Genomic DNA, 9,584 nt, shown 5'->3' on the forward strand with positions numbered 1-9,584 from the left:
GGAAATTTTACTTTCAAGCTAGAGGTTGAAAGTTCGCTTCGTCCGCCATTTTTTAAAAGACTCTGGTGCCGATCATGTCACTTTTGCTGACGGGGAACGCATGGTACAGTGGTATTGCTGGCTAAGTCAAATTATGAGTCAAAAAATCCTTTCAAGCTAGAGGCTACTCGCTATAGTTGACTAAACTAAAAGGTGCACATTTTTTCAGGCTGGAGGTATTATATAACTTAACAGGGCAGGAATTAATTTATTACATTAATTTATCCAATCAACCTACAAACTTAAGAACTCAATTCCACTTGGTTGCGTAAACAAAACCATGACTGAATCTATCAGGCCACTATGGGAGATGATGCTGAATTTTTTTAGATCCTAAAATCCTCACTTTCAAAGTGAGGCTACATGTTCAACTTTTGTTGTCAAAACAAAGATTGGCCAGTAACTCTCATCTTGAAAATGAGGATTTGTTAGCTATCTCGTCTTATTGATTGACAGGAACAATGTGAAAAACTATCTAACCGTAATAACATATAAGCTCTACTAACAGAGACTCGATAAGAGACCAGATACTAATAATTTGTCAGCTTCCCATCGAAGCAGTTCGATTTCGTAAGCCACAAATATGCGCATTGCGGACCTAATTTTTTCCTCCGTCGGCCGGGATGGTGCGATAAACCGATACCTGGATATTTCTACAAATCGAGAACAGTAGACTCGCCTTGTCAAACAACGGCATAAACAGTCCGCGGCAGAATTATTTTTAGTCGTCAAATAGTCTTAGAGCAACTATTTTACAGTTGTAGTTTAAGGTAGCTATGTTTTAGCAATTTTAGGTCATCTTTCTGAAGCACAAAATTAGTTTTCTCAAAATGTTAACAAGAAATAGTGTTAAACCAAAAATAAATACGAATAGTTATGATTTAGGGCGAACAACGAACTTGAAAACATTGGTCTGTTTCAATATGTTATTCTTGGGTGTCACACAGGCAGCTCCTTTAAATTTGAATTAATGCTCCCAACCCATGAAATCAACACAAGACAACAAGTTCAATGGGAGAAAAGGGGTAAGGGATGAGGTGCTCGAGTTGCCAATAGCAATCATGCAGGGTATCACAGGTCAGTTGGTTGGCAACGAGAGGTTGTAATCCTCTCCGTCCTTTCAGGAGGCCCTACAACATAATCAACCTGGTTCCCAAGAAACTGGGGTCCTGATCTCCAGGACCCTTGGGAACAAAAGAACCACATGCCCTGGTTCCTAAGCAACTGGGGTCCTAATTTCCAGGACCCTTGGGAACAAACAGAACCACATGCCCTGGTTCCCAGGGAACTGGGGTCCTAATCCCCAGGCCCCCTGGAAACAATCAACAACAACCAACAACAGTAACACTGGGGTCCCACTCTACCGGGAAAGCTGACCCTGTGAGGCTATGGGGCAAAAGGGCGAATTGTACGGAGCACTTCATCCCTTCCCGTGGTTTATTGACTTTTAGAAAATCAACACTTAGGCATAATGATCTTTGGAAAATCAGTAAACGAATGAAATAATGCTTCAGTTAACCTATGCCAGGTTGACACTAAGGATAACAATGCTATTATAAGAATGTGTCAAGGTGTTTCATAAGTCCAACAACTCTTAGCCTGAGATAGCATACAAAATGTTTACTACTACAAAAATGTCTCAATAAGCAGGCATGCTGCTTAAGTCCAACAGCTCTAGGCTTGAGTTAACATAGAAAAAATATTAACAATTGTAACAATGTCTCAATAAGCAGGCATGCTGCTTAAGTTCAACAGCTCTAAGCTTGAGTTAAAGTACAAAATAGTAACAATGATAACAATGTCTATATAAGCAGACATGTTGCTTAGAGTTTGAAACTAAGAACAACCCTCTACATAGCAGTACTATTGTGCGGAGAATTACTGTTTCGGTTACAGTATTCCAAGATGTCAACAAGTAGTATCCTTAAAGAGAACTAAAGAGGGTTGGGTGGGTGGGAATTGTTTGTGACAACCCTTTCGGGAGATCAGAGAATTTGTAGTAAAACTACTGATGTGTAGATGAAACCGCATGGTCTTGATTGACATAATGGAAAGGGACAGTGTGATTGGCCAGTATAGAATAGCATGTCATGACCCATGAATGTAACGCAAGGGTTATTCTTGGGGCATATTGCGTGACAGATCTATATACTTGTTACTTCTCTGATCTTCCTTCATGGTTGTCACATTAACGTAAATTTATATTAAATATAAATTGGCTTTAATTTACTTTGTCCACTCACAACAAATGCCGTCTTTGAATACTGAAATCATGAGTATTTAGGTATAGCAAATCGATAAATTCGTGTAAAATTGAATTCCAAGCAGCTCTGAATAGATTAAGGACAAACGTTGGACAGTTTCTTCTGTAAAATTCAGTGGAAAACCCTTACAGTCTTTTATCCCAGTTAGTAGTGTGGTTTATAAAGCGGTAAATTCACGTTAAGATGTGAAAATAACCTAAACGAAAGTGAAAAATGAATAGCCGCCCTTTTAACTAATGAGCAAACTTCTGTTCCCTGTTCAAGGTAGCGCGTTTATGTCAACTTATATCAACTAATTCGCACCGTTCATGCAGGCTACAGTAATACGCACTAATGACAGACCTAAGATATTTCGCTAGCAACAATAAATAGATATCGCGAGATCTTGCAATGGGCATTTTACGCGATGGTAAATTCGCTTCAGTATTGAGTGTTCAAGACCCTCAGGACTGGTCGCGCAAACTAGCTATTCGTAGCACTAAGAACTTAAAACTAATGGGAAACTATTAATGCCCCACCCCACCCCCCACCCCTCTCAAATCAAACTGAGTATAAATGCAAATGACATCGAATTTATCAATTTAAACAGTCAAATGTAATAAAATTAACAATGCGACTATTTTGAGGTGTCAAAGTGAGCCTTCCGTTTTCATCCGTAATTGATTTTAGACTTCCATAATTTCATGGATGAAACTTTCAACCCTCTAATTACTAAAGACAATTCGTGATTTTATTCATCCGTTGTTTACATCAAAGGACTGTGATTCCAGCTTAATTAAAAGTAATAGAACAGGTGGATCAGTAATCTGCAACCTTGCCTTGTGCGTCAAACAAGCAAGATGTTCAAAATTTCCGGAAGTAAATAACAATAGAAGCGGATTAGAGCGAGCTGATTGGTTGTCAATGCAATTCTTGACCATTTTTGCGTGCATTACTGTCACTAACAAATTAATATATTCATACTGACTACCTCGCAAACAATCGTTTAATTCATGGCCCAAGACAGGTTCCTTTGACGGTGTGTGGCCTTCGAATCTTCTCCAAACTGAAGTAAACTCTAAACCTATGGTATGGACATGAGAGCTTCGTAAATCGTTAGGTGAGTGTTTCATAACGGTTCAAAGTTCTGACCTTTCATGTAGATTTAAGCATGCTATTTTATTGTCTGCATTTAGGTTCTTTGGTCATGTGGCTTCAGAATTTCAATCTCCAAAGCGCGAAAGGTTTTATCTCTCTTAAGATTGAAACTGACTCTAAGCAAACGACCGAAAAATTTGAAATTCAAATTCGGAAAAACAATTCTAGTTTTAAATGATAAAAACATGTAAGAAGGAACAGCATTTCTTTAAAGTACTCAATGCTAAATGGAGCTTTAATTTGGACCGCACAATCCAAACTTGAATCTCAGAGAAAGTTTCGAAAACAATATCATCGGCTTTGTCAAAGGTACGTCTTTTAGGATGTTTGGTGGCATTGGGCTTAAGTGTTTTCCCGCTCTGTATGTTTTTTAAGAGAGAAAGGCTCCTTTTTAAATCTCTGCATCGGGTATAGTGATAAGGGCATCGTATTTTGACCAGTAACGTTTGTCGCAAGCCATTTCTAAACGTTTCACTTCTATCTCGATGGATCGTTTTTGTTCAGTTTGTTTCGCAGCTAGCGCAGCCTTGGCCGCTGCCGTTCTTGTGTCGCGAAGTCTTGCGCTTGCCTCACTAAGCCTTGAAGAAGCACGATTGCTTGCGGAGCGCAGAGATCTTGTTGGCGATACCATACCAAAATTGTCAAAGTCCTGAGATACTTGTTCGTTAAAATGTGTGGCGGCGGCGACTGTATATTCCTCGATCTTCGGGTCGTACTGAAGTTTTCTCGTTTCCTGAGTAACGTATTGCGTATCAACCTCATGAATTTCGATGCTATCTTCGTCCAGGAGACTTCTATATCGTGGAGCATTTTCCTGGAAATTACTCCACGCTTTGTCCAGAGTTGCCTGAACGGACTTAACTTTCGCTAGATTCGCGTGGTCGACGAGGAGAGCGTCAATTTGTGAGCAGGCTTTAGACATAGCCGAAACATATCCCGCACGCGACTTTCCTAGGGCGTGCAAAGCTTCTTGCATGGCTCCTTCTTGAAGAGAGTTCGACGTTTTCTTTCGTGAACTTGAGCGAGCGGCAGGGACTGTCGTCGCGTTCGCCGTACCAACTAACTCATTTTGGAATTTACGATGAAGAGGCAGAGGGCCGACTTCAGACACAACTTAAGGCGAGATTCAATTAGTCCTGACCAGTAAATTTATTTGACTTTCCATAGGAGGAAGGTAAATTCCTAAAGATAAACATAAGACGAGTTAATACAAACTAAGAGGAAAATACAAAACAGACGATAAACTAAACGGCTTACCAAAATGCTGGCAACGGGGTTCTGAGAACCAAGAAGTTAGAAGTGTACCGGACGATAAACTAGCACTAAATGAACATGAAGGGATAACACAACTATATACGCAACGAAATTTACATACGACGCGAGAAAAAAAGCATGCAGAATGTGAAAAAATACGTTAACATACGGAACAAAAAAGGACACAAAGAAAACAAGAAATATGGAAAACACGAAATATAGAAAACACGAAATAGCCGCAACATTCAGCTCGGTTAGATTGAAACCATGACATTGAGCACAGTAACGATTTTTATACGTTTTTCCTGTTCGGTCGATAACAGGCACGTTGTCCTTACATTATCGAACGAAGGAAGTAAATCTTTACTGCAGTTTTCCTCAATATCAATTTGAATCAAGTTTCTAGGACACGAAGAAATCATCCACACACCGACAACTTTGGTGAAAGAGTTATAACCAGAGACACATTCCCACAGGCCACTGCCATCCGGGTTCGCCGTACCTTGTGGTGATATCCCGGATAAGGAACAAAATTGGTAAAAGTCCGCGCAGTAGTCTCTGAAAAACTCACAGCTTCTGTCACAGAAACACTGAAGCCGTTGTTCCTTTCCTCCCAGTTTTCTTTCTTGCATGCACCGCCCTCTGCAGGAAAACCAGTAGCTTTGACAGTGCAAGCTGATGTTTACATCTTTGTTAGTCCACAAAGTTAGCATCGTTGGTGCAGAAGATTGTGGGGAACAGTTGACGATATGTTATCGTTACCGTTCACGTTGTTATCGGTACTGTTTACGTTGTTATCGTCACCGTTCACGTTGTTATCGCTACTGTTAACGTTGTTATCGCTACTGTTCACGTTATCGGTACCGTTCACGTTGATATCGGTACCGTTCACGTTGTTATCGCTACTGTTCACATCGTTATCGTTACCATTCACATTGTTATCGGTACCGTTCACGTTGTTATCAGTACTGTTCACGTTGTTATCGGTACTGTTCACATTGTTATCGTTACCGTTCACATTGTTATCGGAACTGTTCACGTTGTTATCAGTACTGTTAACGTTGTTATCGGTACTGTTCACGTTATCGGTACTGTTCACGTTGTTATCGGTACCGTTCACGTTGTTATCGGTACCGTTCACGTTGTTATCGGTATCGTTCACGTTGTTATCGGTACCATTCACGTTGTTATCAGCACTGTTCACATTGTTATCGGTACTGTTTATATTGTAATCAGTACTGTTCATGTTGTTATCGGTACCGTTCACGTTGTTATCGGTACCATTAACGCTGTTCGGGTGATCTCGATTCTGATCATTCAGTGAAGCTGGGTTGATATCTCGGCACATCCTTTTGACGTTGCTCCCTGGAATTAGCATTTAAGTCGTTAGCAGGATTTGTTTTACACTATTGTTTTATACTATTGTTTTATACTATTGACCTCGGAGACCAGGGTCTATGTTATAAGCAGGACATGACACGAATACATGCATGCGAAATATACCCAGGAAATATATTATCTTTTTTTGGTTTGTACTTTTACCCATTTAAACGATATTTTGCTAGATTTAACATTGCATGATATATTTGCAAAAGCTATCTGAATTTGCCGACAAAATGCGTTTCTGACAGTTCATTTGCCTCGCTTATAAGCCTTAGAAGCCTTATTCACCATTTGAAAAAGCATACCCATTTGATTCCTTGATGCAAGCCGCGCATTCAGTAACATATACGTATACTGTACCCATAAAACAGCTCATATTCGCTAAAGTCTGGTTCACACTAGCGACATAACGACATAACGACATCGTCACGAACGACATAAAAAGGACGTTATGTCGACGTAAAAAGGATGTTATGTTTGTAGTGTGAACCTGTAGACATAATGACATATCAGCAACATAACAGGATGAACATGACGACATAAAGATAAAACTGATCTTTTCCTTATGTCGTAATGTCGCTAGTGTGAACCAGGCTTAATAGTTGACAAAAATGCAAGCACTTTCATGAAGCAAATGAAAATCTTGGGAAAAAAAGTTCATTGCCGCATGTGTTGTTCAATGTTGAGCTTAGGGTATCGCGAGATTCGTAGGTAAAATATAAGTTCATTGTTTAACCGACGTTGTCCTCGGCGTCGCCATCGTGGTTTCTTAAACTCTCTATTTCTTATCAATACGGTGTTAATTTTTTTTTTTCTCAAGCAAATGGACTTATGTTTCAAGCAAAATTTTTTCATAGTTTAATAGCCCTCATTGTCGTGACCTTCAATTGTACGTGCAAAAAAAGACCAGTAAGTGAAAAGAAGGTGAAATTCGTGATTACTGCTAAGAATCATCGGGAAGAAAGATCACAGAAGTCTACCTACCAGCTGGAAAACGAAAATCCTTCTGCAAAAGTGAAACACTGACTCACGTTATGTTATTCTTGTTAAACCCGGCCACATCGGTTTCTTCAGCGTTTTCCAAGTTTGGCCGTAGACAGGTGGGAGACTGAGGGTGTCGCCTGAGCCGTTTAAAACCAGATTTTCGTACGGCTAGATATCGTCTTTGTTTAACTTCTTCGTTTTCCTTCGGTCTAGAAGGACAGTAGACAAGAACTCTGCAATATCCCAACACCAAGTAGAAGAAAGCAAACTGAGAGGATCTCTTCATAGTCCACATGTCGAGTTCGACTGTCAGTTCGAAAATCAGTTTTCAGTTTTATTATTGCACACTGTTTACAGTGTCAATGCATCCCGCAGAACCCTGTGTGGCCTCCGGTAAGAAGGAGGCGGAATAATTTACACACTTAATCTCATACTAATAGCCAGCTTCTAATTTACGTTGCATTAAGATAGTATTAAAATTCTAGAATTCATAATCAAGCTATTATGAAAAGGCTTATCATGTTTTTTTTTTTTTTTATGTTGGTGTATTACACCAAGCCATGTTATAAAGGGCATGACCGATACACAACTGATATATTTGGAACAAGAGAACTTCATATAATACATCGCAAGGAATTAGAGACGCGCTTGTTGAATCGATGAGAAATTTTGCCAAAACGCTTTTTTTTTTAGTTGCCTAAATTACACCAACAGCTGAATGTTAAAATAATATATTACATAACGATGGGTTTGAACTTTCATTACTATGGGTAGTCAGTAAAAGAAATCGTTAGAAAAAGCAACAAAAAATTAAAGTCAGTTTGGGCGTGTATTAGACTACAAAGTTTAAAAGTTAGTTTATTAATGCCGTAAAGGACCGGATAACCAGAAGAGTTAAAGATAAAACTGTGTTAAAAAACAAAACACAAACAAACCGACGAAAATGAAAATTTACAATCAACACTCACAACATGGCGCAGCTAAATTGCTTAAATTAACATTTATGATATATATTTTTGAAAGCATTTATGATCCGTTTTTTGTACTCTCAGCGTGTGGTATCCGGAAAAAGGAAAACAAATAAGGAATTGCGTAATAATTAGGTGTAGCTAACTTCTTATTTGTTGTTTCTAACGTCAACAAGAGTCAGTGTCAAGCACAAATTTTAATTCTGATGTCCATCCCTGACTGCAATTTTAGTATTTCAACTTCTTATTTGTATTTCATTAAAATAATGGAAGGAACACATGCAAGAAAGCATCGTTAAAAGCTCATCATTAATCAAGGATATTACATGATTCCAGGAGCCATAATCGGGAACGGAGACCGTAAGCGCGCGCCATTTCTAGTATTGGGGTTGTCCCCATGATATGGGACAATAATTCTATTTTTAGAACAAATTACGCCATCGCCTGCGGCACACGCGCGTACATGCTGCGAGGATTTTTGCGGATGTCGCGCGGGGGGAATGGCGTCCGAAATTCCCGAAATTTTTCATGTTTTTGGCCCACAACTCAGCGCGTTTACTTCTGTTGGAATTTTGCTTAAGTATTTTCGTCGTAAGCTGCTCCAGTTTGAGTGAAGTAAGACAGTGTCGAATTTAGGTAGATATATATCGCTGACCGAGTTGTGTTCCGACGGATGCTTCTTTTACATGAGCTGCACATTGCTCCACTTTAAATTTCACATATGTTGAAAATTAACAGCTTTCCACTACGCAGCAAAAAAACTAGCTGGATATATTTAGATATAGCAGAGCTTCAGGACTTCATAGTTTCCTACTCCTCTTGCCACACGCTTGCGAGAAATTTGCCAGTCTATCGCGACCGAAAAGTAAACCAAAATAATTGCTAGTTTGAGTTTCGTCTGAATTGAAAGCAACGCTTGATGTTTCATCAAGGCCCAATAACTTTACGTCCTTAGATACTGCTCAGTTTTATTTGTTTAAAAATTCAGTAAATTCTCTGTTGTCGATGAATGAGAGCGCCCGCTGATGCTTGTTTTGTACAGTCAGTAAACATAACAAATTGTACTTCCGCCGCACTTTCGTGTGAAAGCGTACATCGAACTCAAACAATTACTCTGTAGTTTTTGAATATGTTTAAGATTGATAAATGTTTGAGAACATATTAAAAGCTAAGCTGAAAACATGCGAATAAAGCAGAAATAATCAGCAAAGTCACGATGACGCTTTCTTTAATCAACTTCGAATAACGATTTCGATTTTGTCGATCGAGTTATCAAAACTCCTTGTTTATTTTCATTTTCGCAGTGTAAAACTTCACTATGTTTATGTTGAAGAAACACACATGATATTAGTGGCCTTTTTTGCGTTCGTGAAATTTGTTGCAGCATCTCAGCACAAAAGATAACGAAAGAAATCTTTGTCAAGACTTGTTGACAATTGAAAACACCGACTCGGACTTGAAAGTACACGAGCTGCACTATGCAAATGGCTAATTGTACGCGTCAGACTTTCCTTTCAAAAACTTTTGCAAACTCACCAAACAAGCAGAAACAATA

This window comes from Orbicella faveolata, unplaced genomic scaffold (assembly GCF_042242905.1).
Source record: "Orbicella faveolata isolate gen_17 unplaced genomic scaffold, um_ofav_v1 contig_26, whole genome shotgun sequence".
Lineage (NCBI taxonomy): Eukaryota > Metazoa > Cnidaria > Anthozoa > Scleractinia > Merulinidae > Orbicella > Orbicella faveolata.